We start from the raw sequence: 20595 nt of genomic DNA, 5'->3' as shown, positions 1-20595 counted from the left end.
GCTGCAGTTTTGTATTTTGAACATAAATGTTTGCAGGTGGTAACAATAGTAATTTTTCCACTTCTCCTCCCCTCTTTCCTTTCTGAACTAGCTCACAAATCAGTAGAATTTTCAAAACAGATTAAACTCTTAAAAGTGAGTTTGATGTCTAAACCCACCATGGTCACTCCACAACATCCACACCACTGTAATGAATTTTTCCTTTTTTTCAGTGCTGCAAGGATACTGACCTGGCCTGTCATGGTAATTGTATTATACTAAACTTGACGTGCCCCTTTTTAAAACAAATGAACAAAATGAATATAAATGTATCTGTGGGCTTCATCAACAGATTCTGGGTCTGTTGCTCTTCTTATATGAATATTTTTAATTGTACATTTGTATTTATCATGTTTGAACACAGCTTAATTGCTGTGCACATTAATATTGCTTTACAAGTGTGAAATATTCATGAAAACTTGCCTCACTTGACTCACTGGCATGACTTTCCCTGCCTACAGGAGGGTCAAGTTTTCCTCCTCCCATGCCTGCTGGGTGCATGGTGGCTTTGGCTCTCTTTTGCTGTGGAGCTTCCGCAGGAGAAGAAAAAAACATTTGCAAACGTGTGCCTCGCACATCTCTGTCACTGCTGTGATAATCTCTGCTCATTGTTGTGCTGCTCCCTGTGTGCAGCAGTGGCAGTTCCACCTGCCCACTTTTGTGTGTCATTCGCTGTCACAGTGTTCCCACGTCTGCGTCGACACTTCTTCCCCGGCAGCGGCTCTGGCACCACGTCTGGGCCTCGTAAATCCTGGCAGCAGCATGCAGCAAAGCCTTTGTGACAAAGCAGAAGGATGACAATTAATGACGGATGAATTTGGGAGAGGCAAGAGGAACATGTTCTGCTTGTACGGAAGGATGCCTTGCAAGGCTTTCGAGCACGAGGCAATGTTTTTACAATCCAGGCAACAAATGCAGCGTCCCTGGTCCGGCCGAGCTCTGCCGCACGTGAGCTCAAAGCATGCATTAATATCTGCCATTTGCAGGGCCTCTTGACTGCAACAGGGGCTCATTCTTGTTGGTAGGGACATCACAGGATGATTGAGGCACTAGCGCTTTGAAAAGGACCTTAATTGTGTGATCAGTCTATAAATTAGATTTTACACACTGTAAGTGTGGTGATGGGACTGGCCTCCTTGGCTTCCGTGGGGCTACTCACCCCAGTAAGGTTTAATGTGATTGGGGCCTTAGATTTAACAATACTTTCTTTTCCTCCAGTTATACAATAAGAGCTAATCTTTCCAAATTATTCTGAGCCTTGCAAATGCTAAAAATATATATTTCTTTAAAGTGCAGGATTTTTGTTTATAGCGGGCATTAAACAGAGGGAATGTCAGAGTAAGGATAGGTGGACTTAATGGGTTAAAAACTGTGTAAATGTTACTCTAGTTAAATTACAGCTTGTTGTTCAGATGAATACTCTCCACTTCTCATATAGCTTTAAATTATGGACAAATGCTTGCAATTGTGAACTACCTACATTGTGGCTGCCTGTTCCCAGGCTTCATCAACCCTAGCTGTCCAATGGGATTACTGTAAGCTTTCACGGCAGTCTGCCAGCCACTGATCAGAAATTCATATCCCTGGATGTTAGATTGCTCTCTTTATTCCATCCTTGTGATGGCTGTGATTGCTGTCATGGTGTTAGGTTAGAAATTAGCATTTTGTGGCCCAAATTTTGCCATCCAGAACATAATCAGAAAAGAGAGAGAGAGGGAGGAAAAAAAAATCAAAGAATAGTAATTTCATCTGTCAAAGGGAAATGCAGTGTTACCATGATACAGATGTCTACGAAACTTAGGTCAGGAAATGTTGTGGTATTTATGGTCCTATTTGGTGAATGCTTAAGCTGGCGATGCTTTTTCGTTACTACAGACCTCTGTTCATAAATTAATGATTTTCCACTGATAAAAATAATTTTAAAAAGTAAAATAAAAAATTGATAAAACTATAGGTGGGCTTTGGAAATAGTTAAATTAAAAACAAAACAAAAAAGAAAAAAAAGCCAAGGATCTCAAGCAGATACTTTCAAGGACATGCTGAATTAATCACAAGAGGCTGGTTAGCAGGAGGTCAGAGAGAGACTTCTTAGCATCATTTTGGGTCATATGTCTAGAGGCGATGGCAGTATGTATGTGCTGTATTGTAATATCCCCTTTCTAGTTTTCTCGTCTGAATCAGAAAAGGATGAACACATATTGCATAGGGCTCTTGAAAAGAAAGAGACACACTGGTAAATATCACTAGTTTTGAGGATTTCTTTTCTATTCTTTAAATTAAAGTTGTATTTGACTGGATAATGAAAATATGCTACTGCTTTTCACCACCTTTGTGCTATATTCTGTTTTATTTTTCTAAGTGTGTTGTATCTGATGATACAAAGGTGGTGATTAAACAACACAGTAGTAGTCACTGATAGATTTAATGAACACTTATTACTTCTCTAAACAAGGATTTTTCTATTAATCTGTTTCAAAACAAATCATCCGAGCTTATTACAAAAATTATGGAAAACAACTGTTTGAAATTTAGTGTAGAGATATTGTTAGGTCCTTAAAGGTAGCCTGTTATTCTTTTTAGGCAACTCACAGACATGCTAATTTTTCCTGTCATTAGCACTGAACAAGCTGGAAGGATTCTGACATGCGAGGTGCACAGATTCTGTTAGGAGCCTTGATTTTTATCCACCCAAGCTTATCCGTCATCTTTAATCATGCAAAAAGCAGGATTACTTAATCATTTCATTTTATTGAAAAGAAAAAGAAAGATTTACATTAAAATGATGACATGCAAGAAAAAAATAAATTGAAAATGATGATGAAGAAAATGTAATGTAGAGACTAAAGCTTCATTGGTTTTGTGATGCTCATTTAAAGCAATGATCTAGTAAAGCCAAGATATAAAAGTAATGATGATGTTAGCTGTTGAAGTATAACCATCTTATCTGTGCATTTTAACACACATTCTAACATGGTATATGTAGTCAATTATAGCCAATAATAACTAAAGAAGGTACTGATTTTCACCTGTGCTGTGTTTATTCTTTGCGTTAAGCTGTACCTTTGTCTGAAATAAATACTGTGTGTATTCTAACACACAGACATGAAAATGAAGGCTATACTGGCATTTTCATAATCACTATACCGTGCATGTGCTTATTTGTAATCTCCCTACACAGGACTGGCCAAAATTTTTCTGATATTTTTCATCTATCTGTGGAAAGCACTGACTTAATGCATGAGTGAATTATCTTTAGGAGATAGAATTAACAAAGTATTAATGAGTGGTTTCTGTATCTTTTGTATTTAAACCTTGCATTGTATTCCCTAAGAGTCCTAGATTTAATACATTTGATTTAACATATTCCCCACATATTTTTTTTATTCTCTTTATCAATTTTCAATATTATTTTAAGTTAATACTGTTTTTTCGTTACATTAACTCGTGTTAGGGTATGTCAGAATTCAGGTGGTAGAAGGAAAAGGAAAAATGTACCTGCCATCTTCTCAGTTCACAAAACATTTGTTTAGGAAACATATTATAGTTTTAGAAAGAGTTTTTTTAATGGAGAAAAGGAGGAGATATTTTCTTCTTTTAATATATATAACAAGTGGTATATTTCACTAAAGAAAATTTATTAAAAGTACCAGACTTTAAGGATTTGGTATGATATTTACATAAAATGGTGCATTAAACAAGTAATTACATTAAAAGTCAATGTTTACCAATTAGGTCATTAATAATTCATTCTACTGTACTAAGTTGAGTGAATTTAAGGTTGAATACTCTGGTGCCAAATTGTTTTAGGTACATTAACATTTAATGAAATCTGAAAAATATCTTTTTCTTTCTTTCTTTCTTTCTTTTTTTTTTTTTAATTCATAGCATTCCTAGGCGTTGAATATTCATTATTTTTAAAGAGGGGAAAAAGAAAACAAAGTCCTGAGTGTTTTTGTCTTTACATCAGAAAAAGACTCTTGTACTGGTACTGGAGATAAGAATGTCAAAATAGTTAAAAAAAAAAAATAAAAAAGATAAAAATAGTTATATAGCTGTTTGTTTGAATTCAGTAGTTCTCAAGACACATTTTTGCATTAACTGTGTACACTGCTTGTCTGTGATAGCGGACTGTTTTGATGGGTAACCTTCTAGTAGCACGAAAATGATAATAATATCAGGGTAAAATGGCAAGGGTGGGGAAGAAGACTGGGAGACCCTAACCACACGAAAAATTCTCTTGTGTAATAACATATGAGCAAGCTCTGTTTTATAAAATGTACAGTTATTATTATTAAAAATAATAAAAAAAAGTAGATAAGAAATTTAGCCTTTCTATAGCTTCCTTATGCACTTCCTTATGTTACTGTAAAAACAAAATCTAAAATTCTCTGCTACCACAGAAATATAAAATAGTTTGGGAATTAATATACTGTGATACTGCGTTTACTTAAAATACAAAAGCAATCATTTTCTGAAATACTTTCTCTTCCTCTTCAGTGCTTCAGACTCTCTGATAATATCACAAATCTTAAAAATCCAAGTGGATTCAAAAGGTAATTCAAAAGGTAAAAGGTTTTAATATAGGCTGAACCTCAGCATTCTGCATTATGACTGTGAACATTTTAAGGCACAAGAACTACAGTTCTGTAGTTTTCCTGCTAATATTACAAGAAAATATGAGGGATATTGAATTATATACAGTTACTCCTCAGTAGTGATGAAGTAAAGCCAACTTATTGTACAGATGCAGTCTGAATAATACATTGAGGAATAAAAGAGGCCTTTCAATAATTTTTCTTCCAGAATGATTAACTATCTTTCTTTGTCACTGTAAACGAACTTAGAAAGTACTTGTAGATACAAGTTCATATATCTGGTGTTATTTTACATTAAGCAGTTATCTTCCTTATTGATACGATTTTGAGAATCCAGTAAGGTCAAGTACCTGGTTTTTAGTCTTGCTTTTAAAGAAATTGAAATAATTTTTATCACTTTTAATTTTGGTAAGGCTGGCTAAGGTTGTTCTGACAGTATGATTCATTTTCAAATAGAGAATTAGAGATCCTTTGCTGGTTGCCTAATATAGAATTATTTACTGAAAAGAATTAGGTCTGATCTTAGAGTGGCTTAATTCCATGCTTTTGCATCAGTGTCTCAGAAGGAACCACAGTTGTAGATTTACAGTTCGAGTATTTGCCTGGCCACATACAAAATGTTAGCAAAATCACATTGGATTATATTAGACATTTTTTTTAAAATCAAACTAATAACTTGGAATTTAAAATATTTCACCTGATATAGCCTAAAGGATCTTCTTTTGTTCCTTTTTTGAAAGGATTTTACATTTTGAATGATTTTTCTAAAGTATTTTATAGAAATTTACTTTCACAGATATTGAAATATTCTTTTGTTAACTTTCCATTAATTCTCAGTAAATTATAGCTATAGTACTGAAGACAGACACTTATTATTTGTTAAGCATCTTTGAATATGAAAATCTGAGTCAGTTATTAGAAATAATGAAAGCATAGGAGTCAAAACAGCAAAGACGAGTGACAAAAAAAACTGGAAGAGAATTCAGTTGTTTAATGTTCAAGCAATAGGTGGCAGTGTTACCTAAATACTCCGCTTTGAATTGGAAAGGATGGGAGTACTTTGCGAGAGCAGGACATTTGTTTTACTTGTACATAATTGCAGATTTGTACAAACAAATTTCACATTGTTAAGGATGCTTTAGAAGAGTTTTCTCGAAAAACAACTTTACATTCAGTATCCATGTTCACTTAAGTGACCTACATTTTTGTATTATATGATTTATTAATAAAGAGATTTTACAGGAACCTTAAATATTCCATTTGTATCTGAAAAATAAGAATATTCCCCTATGAAATACTGTGTTTGAAAATGTCATGCATTTTAACTTCATTATATATTTATAGCAGTAAAAACCAAGCACAGTATTATAAAACATATCACAGAAATTACTTTTCTGGCTTATTTCAAATTTATAGACCCATTTAATAAAGCTTATAGCACATAGTGCTTTGTTAGAGACTTCAGAGTAAACTTGCAGAATTCTTTAATAGTACGGCTCCATATCACAGTGTATACTTGCACAAGTCTAAGAACACCGGCTCCCTCTTTGTATAGGAGTAGATACTCCTTTCCACACCTCCTGAGAAACATGCAAAAAGAGATGGCATTGCCTAGTAAAATCGATGCATTAATACACATTTCTATACTCACTATGTCAGTATGCATATTTACTTAAATATAAAATGTTATACAAAATACATCACTGTACATTACAAGCAGAAACAACTATTTAAGCCATTTTGGTCCTTTGTGTGTTACCTAAGTATATCTAACCATAGAATAATTAAAAATATCATACTGACCAATGCAGCAGCCATATTCCACACCATGTGTTCTACCTCTAAGATACAGGTTTCCTATGGTACCACTTGCAAGAGATGTATTCATCACTCTGTGATAGAAACACAGTGCTGTACTTTTTTGCAGTTTGAAGAGGAGGGGGAAAGGAAAAGACTTGATATAGCATGTTGCCTTAGTTTGATAATTAAACCTTACTTTATATTATTTATATATAACTTTATACCTGTTAATTTTTAATCTAAAATTAGGATGTCACGTATAAAAGGTGAAAGGTAAATGATAATCATGCTAGTGAAAGAAGATAGTGATGGATAGAAGCACTGATGAAATGTGTCTGATAGGGTAGTTTTCCTCTGTACCACCATTTCGTTGCTGCTCTGGGATTACAGCAAAATGGTGGCTACTTATATTTTATGGAAAATGTAAATTTTATGGCAACCTTCCTATAGACTCCAAATTGCTTCTCCCTTCCATCTCTGTTATATTGCTTTGTTAGAGCGAGCATGCAATTTGCCTTCTGAAGCTTACAGTACTAAGAAAAATATAAAAGCTCTGTTGTAAAATTACCTATCAGCAACACAGTATTTACTTACGTACATATATTTAAAACTAAACATAATCAAACATGAAAATCATGTTGTCTTACTGCTGTGGATAAAGTACCATATCAACAAAAATTTTTGAGCTCATTCCTGTTTTGCACAGCAAAGAACTTCTGTAGCAGACTGCAAACACTTACAGCTTTTTTTTGCTTTGGTTAAAAATCCTTATTATCAATGAAGTCTAATAAGTAGTAAAACTGAAGAAGGAGATTAGATAAAGTGCTAGCAGTTTGCTTTCTTGCTGTTCTGTGTTCCTAATAGTTGATTGGCACTGAGTGACAACACTGTCTTGTAAAAGATTCCCTTATCTACTTTAGGGATAGGGGTAAGGTATGGAAACAGCATCTTCCTGAAACAGCCACACACCTTGTCACAGTTTACTGAAGAATGCTACTTGCAATAATATTGCTTTTTCACAGGTAAATACATTTTAGAATTGAAGGGAATTATGTGCTTTTTATTAACTACGTGTGTTAGAGAGAATGCAGGCAAGCAAAAAGCAAGGGGAAATGAACAAAACCAAATTATGAAAATGAACTGAAAGCAGGAGAAATATCACAATATTGTTATGTTTTATTTTTTCTTAAACGCTGTAGGAAAATACTATGTAGAATTTCTTGTAACTGCAATTATTCCATTATAGTTATGTTATAGTTAAATTATATTAGTAAAGCATAGGGTGTTTAAAAAATGAAGCTCCCTCTCTCTAGATAGGTAGATATTTAAAATTAAATTCATGTAATATTATCTAAAATGTCCTTACCTAATTTTATGAGGTAATTTTGAAAGTTTGACATTTTAAGTAGTATAAAAAAAAAATCATATCAAAAAATCAGCTTGCACAATCAGTTTGTACATCAGGAGGATGTAAATGTGGTGATAAAACACTGAATTTAAAACACATCATAGTGGAGTACAGGCACTAATGCTGTTTAGTTTAAAAGAAGGTTCATCAAGAAGCAACATTTTTCTTTGAATGTTCCTGCAATAACACAATCTGCATAAGACCATACATACTCACCAGAGATACTGGATATCTATAGTCAGAAGGGGTGAATGAATATTGAATTCTACATGAATGAGCACATAGACACTGTCCTTGTTGAAAGATAATGCTGGCTACAGTGGTGGTGTGTTCTAAGTGTACCTGTCTTTAACTTCCACTTCACCCTCCACAATTTTACACTCTTGTTACCCCTCAGAGGGAATGGTGAGTTGGAACATTATGTAAAAGTAACATTGTAACTCTGTATCCTTTCTGATGGCTGGATAAATTCAGTTATTTTTTGAGGGTGTTTTTGTGTGTTGTGTTTTTTTTTTTTTTTTTGGGGGGGGGGGGGGGGGGGGGGAGAAGAAGTATTTTGTTCTGTAATGCTCCAACATATTTCAATTGAGATTTTAAATGTAGAAATGACAATGACTTAAATATTTCTATGAGGGAATCATAAGCTTTTAGGCACAATCTGAACATTTATTGCATCATTCCAGTTTCTTACCTGTAGCCTTGAAAGTTAGAAATGTTTTTATAGGTGGCCCAGTTTAAAAATCATACTATTTTATTTGTTTATTTTTTACATAGAAGACAATATACTATTCTCAAATTACATAACCTGAATTTAAATTGGATTGATTTCTTTTTCCCTTTTTAATTTGCTCATTTTACATGTACATTTACATATAAAGATCAGGGTACTCTGAATTTCTATTTGAAATGAAACAATACTCAGCAAGATCTAAAAATCACCTTTCTAACTTTACAAATTCAAAGATAAGTCACACATAATATTTTTATTTTAGTTAAAATACCATAATCCTAAAACCCTCTTGATCAATCAGTGTACTAATCACATTGTGGCATCATTCTGTGTGTTAAAATTTGCTATGTAAAACTGCTAAATAATAACATAAATATTACTGTAACACTTTATGTATAGCTAGTTCATAGAGGAGATCTACAGTCATTTAGTTTTAAAGTTCTCCAGTGTATACAGAAATGCAGCTTTTGATGCTTAAAAAATGACAGTATATCACTGCAAACACAAAATAAGCAGAAGCTTTAGTATAAGCAATTCAACTTGCATACTAAGAAAAAGTACTCAAAACAAACTTGTAGTGTGCTTACATAGAGTTGAAATAACATAAAAAGAAAGGCACATCATGTTTAATCCTACAAAACTGCAGCTGTGCTGGCTAACATTGGTTTGCTCTCAATCTGCCAGAGTCGCTGTTGGGATCTCTGTTCTTGTTGCAGATTGGACTGAAACCAGTTACATGCAAATAGAGGCAGTTTAAAAATAATTTTTTGTAAGGGTTCATGGTATTTTTTTTTATAAATTTATGGATTAAAGCAGGGCTTAATTTCTAAAGAAGAAGAAAGGTACATTTTCAATCTGAATTAGGTGTAACCTTTTTCTCAGAATCACACAGAATCACAGAATGTCAGGAATTGAAAGGAACTTTGAAAGACCATCTAGCCCAATCCCCCTGTCAGAGCAGGAAAAACTTATAAAAATGTTTAAAAGTATGTCACGTGCAAAGACATTAAATACAGATCTACTGATCATTTTAATTCTTTATTTCAAGTTATATACTAATCATAATATATACAGAAACTATTCAGAGGATTTTTGTCATGTTTTTGTAAAATAAAAGGTACACGTTCGATTCCATTTTTATACAGACTATTCTAAACGAGTTACTGACTGTATCAACACAGATATTCAGCAGCTTGAAAGTTTTGTGCTGTCCAAAAAGACTCACCAACAAGATAACAGTCTAATTCTTTTTATTGAGCAGGTATTGGTGCCTAACAGGTGTGGTATAGCTTGCCTCATGCCTGCAGACTTGCTCTTAGCTTTTCAGTAAGCTTAAAGAAATTAAAATGGTGTTTAAAATGCAAATGTATTACTATTGTCTCAGTTTCTGTTGAATAAATATTGTGTTTTATGTAGCATTTTTAAACTGGAGATTTCTTTGTTCTATTCAGAATTTTTAGCCTTTATATATTTTGTTGTGACTGTGATGCCTATATAAATTAAGCACTTGCCTTTTCTGTCATATTTTACAGTCAAAAATTAGATTAAAAAACTTCAATGGTTTAAATTGTATCTAACAGTATTTTTTTAGTGAAAACTATTTTAGTTTTCTTAATTTCAGTCAAGGAAGAAATTATCTTTCAGTAACTCAAATAAATTTAATCATTCAGAACAACAAAATTAGTATCCATATTTTAGAAAACAAAAGGAAACAAACAAAAAAACCACAAATACAGAGAAAAAAACGTAACACAACACATTTTTTTTACCCGATGCTGCAATGATAAAAGCTGTGCAATTACATTTCAATAGCTGAGATTCTGACTTTCACTAGATTTGTCACTCAGAATACTCAATTTACTCATTTGCTTACACACAACTTAGAGGACAGAATGGTAACCAAGCCTTCTGTCTGTATCAGAGCAGAATTTTTTGCATGCTGTATATCTGGGAATGTTTTGGCCAGTTATTCTAAAATTGCCTAGCAGTGGGCCATTCTTTGCTCTCCAGGGAGATTTTTCTATTGGTTAACTCACAGTCATTTTCTTCTTTTTCCCCTACTGATATATTCCCTTTATTAATTTCCTCCCATTACTCCTAGTTATACCTCCTTTTACTATGCTAAATAATTCTTTTTATGCTAAATAATTCCTTTTTTTCCATTTTGAGTTATCACTGTAACATTGCTGTTCTCCTTTTTATGGAAACTGTCTCAAATTGGCAAGATCTAAAATACGCTGAGTTAAATCTGCTATAAAAGACTTTATTGACAATTACTATAACTTAAACACAGGACTGCTTTAATAAGCTCAGTTAAAACTGAAGTTTGAATAATTTTTCTTAGCTGAACCAAGAAATCTATTAAAAGGAACCCCTCTATTTTGAGCTGTTTTGTAGTGTTGTAGTGGGGCCAAATTGTTAAGCATAGCTCCGATAGCCCAAATCCTCTGGGTCAAATTACCCCATCTGCCGAGAAACACAACAGGGTTAAAAGAAACACAGACTCTGGACAAATGCTTCTGGTAAGAGGAGAAAAAGTCACACAGCATTTTCTCTCTTTTCCAGAGTCGAAGCTAATTTCAGCAGGCTCTCCTCTGCTCTCTGTTTTCCTAGAGGCTGCCCACTGCTGGAACCTGCTGATATCTTCTTCCAAAAATGCTTAGTTCCCTTATAGTCTAAAGGAATGGGGACTTGAGAATGCAAATTTAGCCCTATTCTGCTCCTTGAATTGAAAAGAGCTGTGATGGAACAGCTGGAACAGATGGAACATGTGCCTGCAAAAGAAGATGGGGAGGGCGATTACAGCATAGGATGGACACACAAAAACTCCTAGACCTGTGAAAGAGGAGACAAGTTTTCCTGTACATCAAATGGCACACTGGGAAAATTGAGATGATAAACTTAAGATGAACCACAATGAGTTTTTCAAAATGTCTTCTAACTTTACTTCCCCTATAGGATAAACCCCTATAAGGGGCCTATGTATTTACTTGTATTGACCTCTGTATTTACTAGAAGAGACTTCCACAACAGCAGCCTGTCAAGGATTGAAAACCACTGCAATAAAGCTCCATTGATGCATACTACCATCACAGTTACAGTGAGGTGGTTTGCTGCTGTTTGACGCTGCACATATGACATGAGTAACTACCCATTTGCATCAGCTCTGCTTTTGCAAAATAGCAAAAGGATTCTATCCTACCTGAAGTTAATGAAAACTGAGACTTCATTCCCTTTGACAAGGCAGGCATGTTTTAAGAGTACCTGTACATGCTTAAGTAGGGACTAGTTTTCTGTTTGTTTGTTTTCCTTCAGTTGCTTTTTCTTTTTGTTTGTTAAACTTTGATTTCTGTGTCTCGCAAGACAGTATACTTGAAATATGTGTATTTGTGTGGATTCTATATTTATTGAACTGATATGAATTAGTACAAAGCTTTCTGCACCTTTGTGATATCTGCTTTATTGCATCACTCTTGGTAATCAGTGTGTTTATTCTGACAGAAATTCAGGCTGCTGTATTCACCTTATTTTTCAGAGTTCAAGGCTATGTTTGGAATATTTTGTGTTTTTGTGCAATATGATCTCTTAGTGAGGATATCTGAAAAATGACAGATAAAGTAAGAAAAAAAATTCCTACGAGTAGTGGTAAATATTTTATTTCATAATTACATTTAAGACCTTCTGATTATTTTCTGAATGTTTGTTTTTATTTAAAATAACAATTCTGATATCCCTCAGAGCGTGTAAAAGGTGCTCTGTGTAAACAGGTCCCTCTGCCCTTGTTCTTTAGGCTGTAGCGAGGCTGCTGAAAGGTTTGAGTGATGGTGCAATGTTTTAAATTAAATATAGATTTGGGGTTCTGTGCCTGCTGAGTTGAGTGCTGTAAACATTGGAGGACCAATCAAAACAAGCGTAAGTGACACAAGTGATCTTCATTGAATCACTTGGCATTTCTCTCGACTTGTTTAGAGACAAATGTGTTTGTTTCCTTTGCTGGAATGCTGTTTCTAGATCTAGTCTGAATTTTCATCTAAAGAGAGCATATCACAAGATAAATGGCATTCTTTTACCCTCAGCAGCTAGTTAAAAGAAACGCAGAGCATAAAGCAAGGAAGCTATGGCATTTGGAGGTTGTTTTCTTGGTGTGATTAACTGCACTCCATTCCTGATCAAATCTCCTTTTAGTTTACAGTATCCTTATCCCATCATTTGCTGTTTATGAGTAAAATTTCCAACGTGAAATTGCTATGGCTGAAAAGTGTTAGGTGCACCTGTGTGTGTGTACGAGTGTGTATTCATTAGTGTTTGGGGCAGCAGGTGTTGAGAGCTCATTTTCCTTGGTGTGAATACATTTTACATCAGTGGAAGGCACTGAGAGATCTTACATTGCAATCTTTTGTGAGAGGCAGCTTAACGCTTTTTTTATTGCTTCACTAGAAGGAGACCAGGCATGCCAAGGCCCTTCTCTAGTGCTAACAGCTCCAGAATATTGCTCAGATAAGTGACGAAGAGCGCTTATATGCTGAAAGGATTTCAAGAAGAGGGCTATCATGGAAAAAAAAAAAAAAAAAAAAAAAAAAGACCTCCAAACTTAAAAACATCACAATTGGTTAGGAAACAGGCAAGAAAGTTAAGGCTTTGTTGTACAGCTTAATTTTTGAGTACAAAAGATTCATTTCAAAGATTAGACTTGAGTTGGAAGAGTAGGTGATCATGGGCAAGTGTAAGCATATGATTTTCTCACTTCTGCACTTAAAGAGCACGGAGAGGTAGCAGGGTATTTATTGTTTTTCTCTCTTGCTCTATGCAACATCTTGAGCTCTCTCCTGCATAAGTTGTTCAAGTTCCTCTCTTTAGTCCTTACAGAGACTTTTTATATCTGCAACCATATTCACTATTATAAACAGGATCAGATATGGAGAATTTCCCCTTTCAAGTGCAGCAGAAAAATATGTTCCTCTGTAATAAGGGAGACAAATGGATGTATAACAAATAGGCCATTCCAACAGCAGTGACTTCTTTCTGTAGTATCATTCAAAAGTGAGAAACAGGGAAATAATGAACAATCCATGCAGAGGTGACTTAGGAGAGAGTAGAATAAGATGTTAAAAATAAAGAAAACAAACCATGAGAGCTATGCCTAATGCAAAATGTATTGTTCCCCTTTGAAGGGCAACATCACACACATAGAATATCTCATAGTGGCTAAGAAAAGAAAGACTAGTTAGTGGCCAGGAACACCCTGATGTCCTGTGCTACAAATTGAAAGTGAAGGTTACTTTCTCGTAGACTTTATCTTAAAGCAGTAAAATGGGTAGCTGCAGCTACAACTGGAAGTATTGATTTTGTAATTTCAGCAAATTAAGAACAAGACAGGAAACCTATTAAACCTTTCCACTGATTGCCAGAGCACTTTTTGGTGATGCCGGTGCTGACATTAAAATTACATGCTCCTGTCTCTTTAAAGCCAAACATATACATTTTACAGAAGATAGTGCCAGTTAACATGCTGAAAAAGGATCTTTATAAATCTGCGTAATTTCACATTTCAGATGTGAAACTTTTGAAGCCTGATGACATGAATGTCAAGCAGCACATCTAAAATTTTCATAAATTATGGTTCTTGTTAGATGTGCTTTTATTACATTTTAATAAATTAAAATTTTCACAAAGCCAGAAGATTTTTTATAATAATAGCAAAGATGGTAACGCTAGTAATAGCATTATCTGTCAGAACATTATGAGTAATGATTATGTAAAAATCTGTGTAACAAAGGCTAACAGAAGAAATGATCAAATTATATTCTTCTGTATCTTGCATAAAACAAGTTATTTTATCACAATTGCAAAAACCCAACTTCTCTTAAAGCAATATTTAAATTACTTTTAAAAATTGGTGTAATTAAATTCATGTGAATTACAATAATTAAGATCACTTGTTTCATAAAGAATTGTTTTAAAGCTTTGCTTTAATATTACCGAATATAAATTGCGTGTTTTACAAATGCAGTTTTTCTAATAGCCCTTAATGAGAAATTTTTTCATTAAAATTGGGGCAGAGCAAGGCAAAGTATACCTGGATCCACACCGAACACCCTATAAAGATGTAAGTTTCCAGTTTATCCAATTCATAAATATTTTGTTTCATCTGAGCAGGTATTTGGCATTGTTCCAGCGTGTAAACAAGCAATGGGTTTTACACACACAAATCTAATTTACAGGCAAGCCATCATCTACATTTACTGTAGTAGCCAGCAATTTGTGATGTGCCTATAACAGAAATGCATGATGATAGAGGAGACAGCGGGAATGCAAATTTTTTTTAAAAAGAGACTGGATTTTTAACAACAAAGGCAATCTTAAAGAGCGTGGGGGAGCACTGTTGAGAGACAGAGCCAAAAACATCCATCGGAGCAACCAGGAACTTGTAGCAGGTTTTTGTACCATTCTGAAACATATAAAAGGGAATGTGCAGTTTATGTGAAGAGTGGAGCAGCAGAATAACGTATGAAACCGGATGCCAGGTGTGAGAATGTGTACCTAGAGATAAAGGTATGAAACAGTGAAGTGGATTTAATACTAATTAAGATCTGAAATATATAGGAGAACAGACTACAGGGAAACACAGAGCTTCAAACAAACAAACAAACAAACAAAATCTTAGTATTTCTAGAAGAAATCCTACTGGGGAACTCTGGGGCTTCGTAGCCACCTGCCCCATGCCAGCAGACATGCAGGTGATATCACTGACTCTTTCTAGAACTTCTGCCTACTATACTAGGAATGCATGTGTATGCCTGCTTATGAAAACTGTATGTTTTCCTTTGTTTTCACAGCAGATATGGTAGGCTATTTGATGCCTACCAAGCTGGATAAGCAATACATATTACTAGTATATTTAGCTTTACAAGTATAATAGCTTTAACTCCACAAAAGGATTGGTGTCTTACTGCACGGGCAGAAAATTGCAGAAACATCCAGCTCCTACTCACACTTCACAGTTTGGGGCAGTAACAAATATGAAGAGAAGAAGAATGCAATAACAGTAAGGACAGGTGCACATATTAGTTATTCACTATATGGCCTAAGTGCTTACAGGTGTCTGCCAGGATAACCTCTCCCAGATGGTGGTGATTTGCATGGAGAGATGCAAAAGGTGGATTGTAAGGAGGAATTAAAAATGAAGAGGTGGCTCTGTTAGAGAGATGATAGTTTGTTTAGTGCAGAATGGGCTCAATAACATGGTTAGGAGCTTTAACTTACCTTTTTTGAGTTCCTTCTGGCTGTTTTGACAGCACTGTAATTTTTATTAGGTCCGGTTTTGAGGTTTCTCCTGAACTTGTTTTTGAATTTTCTTTTCTTCCTTTTTTTTTCTCCTCCCAGATTCATTAGCATAAATTGGGTTTCTTTTTTTTTTATGTAATGTTATAATGAAATGAATATGTTTTATATGTTAATGTTTGTTTGCATGTTTGTACATAGTATATCCGTATGCATAAACTATGTATATGAATACATATACAGAATAAATACCTCACCTATCCATTTCACAAGGTGGAATCATTAGGAGTAGTAGAATGACACAGACCTCCACCCTAAATAGTGCAGGTTCTTCCTTAAATTGATGTGAAGATTAGAGCTTGAGTCTTTCATGTGCAGGGATAAGAGCTTAAAATTCAGACTAAAATCCTAATTATTTTTTCTTTAGTAGAAGAGATTGATGAAAATGTACATGAGAAGTACGCAAAAGTCTGTAGCCGAGCAAGGTAAGACAGTTTCTGGAATATCTCCCTAGAATATTGCACACAGAACGTAGTCTAGTATATTGTCCTCCTACTTTTTTGGAAAGTGTCCTCATTAAAAGCTCGTTTATGGTATTTTGCAGAAGTTGCCTTACATATGAAACACTTGGAGAGCTTGAGTGATGACCCATAACAGAGAGTGGGGGAAAAATATTAAATCTCCCAAATACTGCAGTACAGAGAATCATATCTTGCACACCTTTGCTTTCCTACTGAGAGTAATAGGAGTTTTTTTTTTTTTTTTTTTTTGATACATGTAAACTTGTGCTCATAAATGTATACGTGTGTGCTGAAAAACAATGATCTGTATGAACACTTGTTGAGTTGGTTTTTTTTTGTTGTTTTTTTGTTGTTGTTTTGGTCTTGGAGCCTGTTCTGCGGTGCAGAACCAGAACTGTCCAAGGGCCACTTGAAATTGAATTAACAAGTGGTGAAAAGTTTGGCAGAAACATGCTGAATTTGGGTGTAGCTAACTGTTGTGGTTTTATTATTTTTGTTTATCAGCCCAGGGTTCAAGTTCCTGTTCAAACAGCCTGTAAACCACTGCCAGTAACTCTGGATATCAGTGACTCCTTCTCTTAGTCAGCTGCAAATGGTAACAGCTACCTTCATTTGTGCAGTCAGGATAATGTTATGAACCACTGCTAGAACTGTGATTTGGATGGAAAATGTGTCCACTGATGTGAAACTGTCAAGATTGCTTGATTATCAGCAAGTATCCAGTGAAGACAATCTGTGCATCTGAGGAGTAAGGAAGTTAATAGATACTTGGTTAGTAGGACTCTGACAACAAGATTGTGCTAAGTCTCAGAGTAACAAACATAGGATATGTTTTTCTAATTCAAATAATTTAATATTATTATTACTTGGGAAAGGGCACTTTACTAATGTTAAATGCTTTGTTATTATTATAAATAAATTATGTTTGAAAAAAGTTTCTAAACTGTGCTGTTCATTAAAACTTCCTCCTTAAGGAAGGAGTTTCACTTTGGGTATCTGTTGATGTTACTGTTGGATCCAAAGTTCTTTACTACTGTAAATGCCTCTCAAAAGATGTGATCATCTTTCTCTACTCTCCATTTTTTTCCAATGAGTATGGAAATGGAAAGTGTCTTCACATGTCTCTGCTATTATGTGTTTGCTAATGAAGATCATACAATAATTGAAGATCGATGAATTGATGAGCAGTCCTAGACAGCTGAGGTGTGCTCCTATGGGAAACTTGTCCTTACCAGTAACATGGATACAACTGCCTTTACCATGTACCTAGGTTATCCTGGATTAAAACATGAACATTTACTAAAGGCAAATATATCTATACCCAGAGCACTTATTTCCTACTTGTATTTATTGTCAAGAAAAATAAGCTTTGAAGACACTTTTCTTTTATATTTTCATCCTTAAGCAGATGACCACCAACACCTTTCTCCCCGCCCCCCTCAAAAAAAAAAAAAAAAAAAGTCAAGGGACCAGTTTAAGTATTTCATTTAAAAATATATATATATAGATGACAGGTTCTTATTATGTGTCTTATCTTTTACACTGCTAAAATACATGGACTTTTAATTTGGAAATATGCCTGCAAATGTGACAGCAAGAAAATTACTATTTAAATACGAAACCTTGGTTTCATATGCAAGTGCATATTTCCAAGGAAAGGAAGGAGGTGAAGATTAGAAATGTTTTCTCAACTGTAAAACCATCTATTTCTCAGGAAATTATTTGGGCAAACTAAGAATAGAATTTTTGAAAGATCTGTTGATGAAGGAGGCAATATCTAAAGAGCAAGATTTTATTTTATTTTTTTTACAAATAACAGGCAAATTGATAACTTTTCTAGTGGGTATAATAATTAAGCATTCGTGTAGATTGCAGAGGAAGATTGTGGAATATCCATTGGTTTTTGAAAAAATAAAATGAAAAAAAAATCAGGAGAGGCTTGGATGAGGTAGAGAGCATTTGATGACCTCAGTTGGTCCTGTATTTTAGCTCTTACAGATGAGCTTCTTTGGGTCTTCAGCTCACAAGTGGTCCCCAGAAATGGGTATCCTACTAACAAATAATAGCAGAATGTACATGTAGGTTGAAATTTTATCATTCCCTGATTCTTTGCTACATACATAAATTGAGCACACCTTTCACATTTGAAATTATTCCCACAGATGTGTCCAAACTGACATACCTTGACAGGTAAACTTCTATTTTGTTTCAACTGTTTTTAATGTAGAAGAATTTCACTTTTAGCACAACTTTAAGTGCAGTGAATCTGCTGGCCCAGTTCTGCAGGAGGAGAGCCTCTATCATTCATTTGGAAAGAAGGTATCTTGCCAGAAGAAGGAAAGAGAAAGCAGATGGAAGACCATTCATTACTCAATACGTAATCTTAGCAGTAACTTTATGGCACTTAGCAAAAAAAGATGATAAACTAGGAACAACATTCCACATCCTAAGACATGCCTCCTAAGACAGAATTATCTACCAATTTCATATTTGTAATAGAAAGGCATTAGGTTTGTCTTAGTTAGAAGCTAAATGACTTACGTTAACCTCTTATGGAGACAGAGGGCTAGTGATAAAGCACCGTGGTCTCTGTTTGGCCTAGGGTAAAAATTTTGACCATATATTTTCTGAAGAGTTGAGAGAGAAAGAAGGGTTGTCCTTCATAATGACTGCATCATCTCCCATGGGACATAGATTACAGGATAAAATGGATTTGCAATATTGGAACTATCTTTTCTGAAATCAAAGATGCAAATTTAGTGTGCTTAATTCACATTTGTTTTTTTTCCTTGCACAAGCAAAAGTGATACTGCTGGAATTCTGATTAACTAATGAGGAAAAAGTGTAATGCATTCTTTCTTTCCATTGTATCTTCCTGAACAGATCAGCTGCAAAATTTGTCCTTTTTCATGCTTGCAAAACATAAACACAGTTAAAAGGAAATCATGATACTACTTGATGTAAAACCAGTGCTCAATTTTTCACTCTTTAAAGAAATAAGTTTATATGTCATTAACAAATTAAGCAGGTAAAAACTTGTTCTATTTACATTAATAGTTAATACTCAACAGATTAACACAGATTCATAAAAAAGCAGGTTTATTTGTGGAGATAACATCCTTTCTGACCAAGCTGTGTGTGAATCTACTACAGGGCTATGTGGACAGGTTGTTATTTTTAAAAGAACTAAGAGACAAAAATCTTAGTTTAGGTAATAATTCCTTCAGATGTGTAAGAAAAAATAGAGTAAAAGGAGTATGGAGATTTTTTCAAAGTATATTTTCATTTTCAATCATTTTACTGCATGTTCATAATTTTCTTGCTAATATTTATGAATGCACACTTTGCATATATTGTACCTATACTTACATAAACATTGGGATAGGTTGGAGATGGCCATTATCACTTGTTAGGATAACTTAATTAAACTTGCTTATTAAAACCCTTTAATATGTTAGTGATAAAATCTTGATTAGTACATTTTCCTGCTAGGTGACCTTCTAATTTAATAGAAAACGAATTTTTAAATGGAGAAAAATGCCTGTGGCAGAGATTTTGTGCAAGTGAATAGAGTTTGTAATACACACAGGGATATAATCGAGCCTAATTAGCGAGGGTGCAAATGAATTTTTATTTCATACACCAGAAGTGTCATTGATGAACCATGGTTCAGAGTTTGAAATGCATTCAGGCTGGCAGTGTGGGACTGAAGTCTGTGGGAAAATCACAAGCTAATTCATTGATTGCCCCTTGGAAATTACTGCTGTTAATTGTTAGGTAATTAACATGGAGCTACAATTATATTGGCCTTAGGGGGTGATTAATGTTTCAACATGTCACATTAGCAGCGGCTTGATTTTAAAAGCTTTTCTTTTCACATGGTTTAGAGACAGATGGTATATTGTCTATGGAAAATTGTTTTCTTTTACTAAAGTTTATATCGAGACTAAGCAAATATTCTTTTTGTGCTACAGCTTATTTTTATATGGTTGAACTGTAAGCATCTTGGCCTGCTACACCTTAAGAAATAATATTTGTTTTAAAAAAATCTCCATTATAACTGCTATGAATGCATAAAACATGTATGTTGAAAGGAAGTGATTTCTGTTCTTATTTTTCATGTAGAAAATAGAAAACAGACAATGTAAGATTATGCCACTTCATGGCAGCTCTTACATTATTTACTGATGATACAGGGGAAAGAATTGCACAATATCAAAC

The 20595-nt window shown here is 34.3% G+C and overlaps 1 long non-coding RNA gene across 1 annotated transcript; it reads left to right on the top strand.

The window, feature by feature from the left end:
• The first annotated feature begins 15738 nt into the window (after window positions 1-15738).
• On the top strand, window positions 15739-17310 carry LOC125690390 (uncharacterized). The gene is made up of 3 exons (XR_007375658.1): window positions 15739-15816; window positions 16281-16338; window positions 16879-17310. It is a non-coding gene; the product is annotated as an uncharacterized LOC125690390 (long non-coding RNA).
• The last annotated feature ends 3285 nt before the right edge of the window (window positions 17311-20595 follow it).

The sequence above is a fragment of the Lagopus muta genome, chromosome 3, assembly GCF_023343835.1.
Source record: "Lagopus muta isolate bLagMut1 chromosome 3, bLagMut1 primary, whole genome shotgun sequence".
Taxonomy (NCBI): Eukaryota; Metazoa; Chordata; class Aves; order Galliformes; family Phasianidae; genus Lagopus; species Lagopus muta.
The sequence above is the reverse complement of the archived record's forward strand: the minus strand, read 5'-3'. Positions and strand labels throughout refer to the sequence as shown.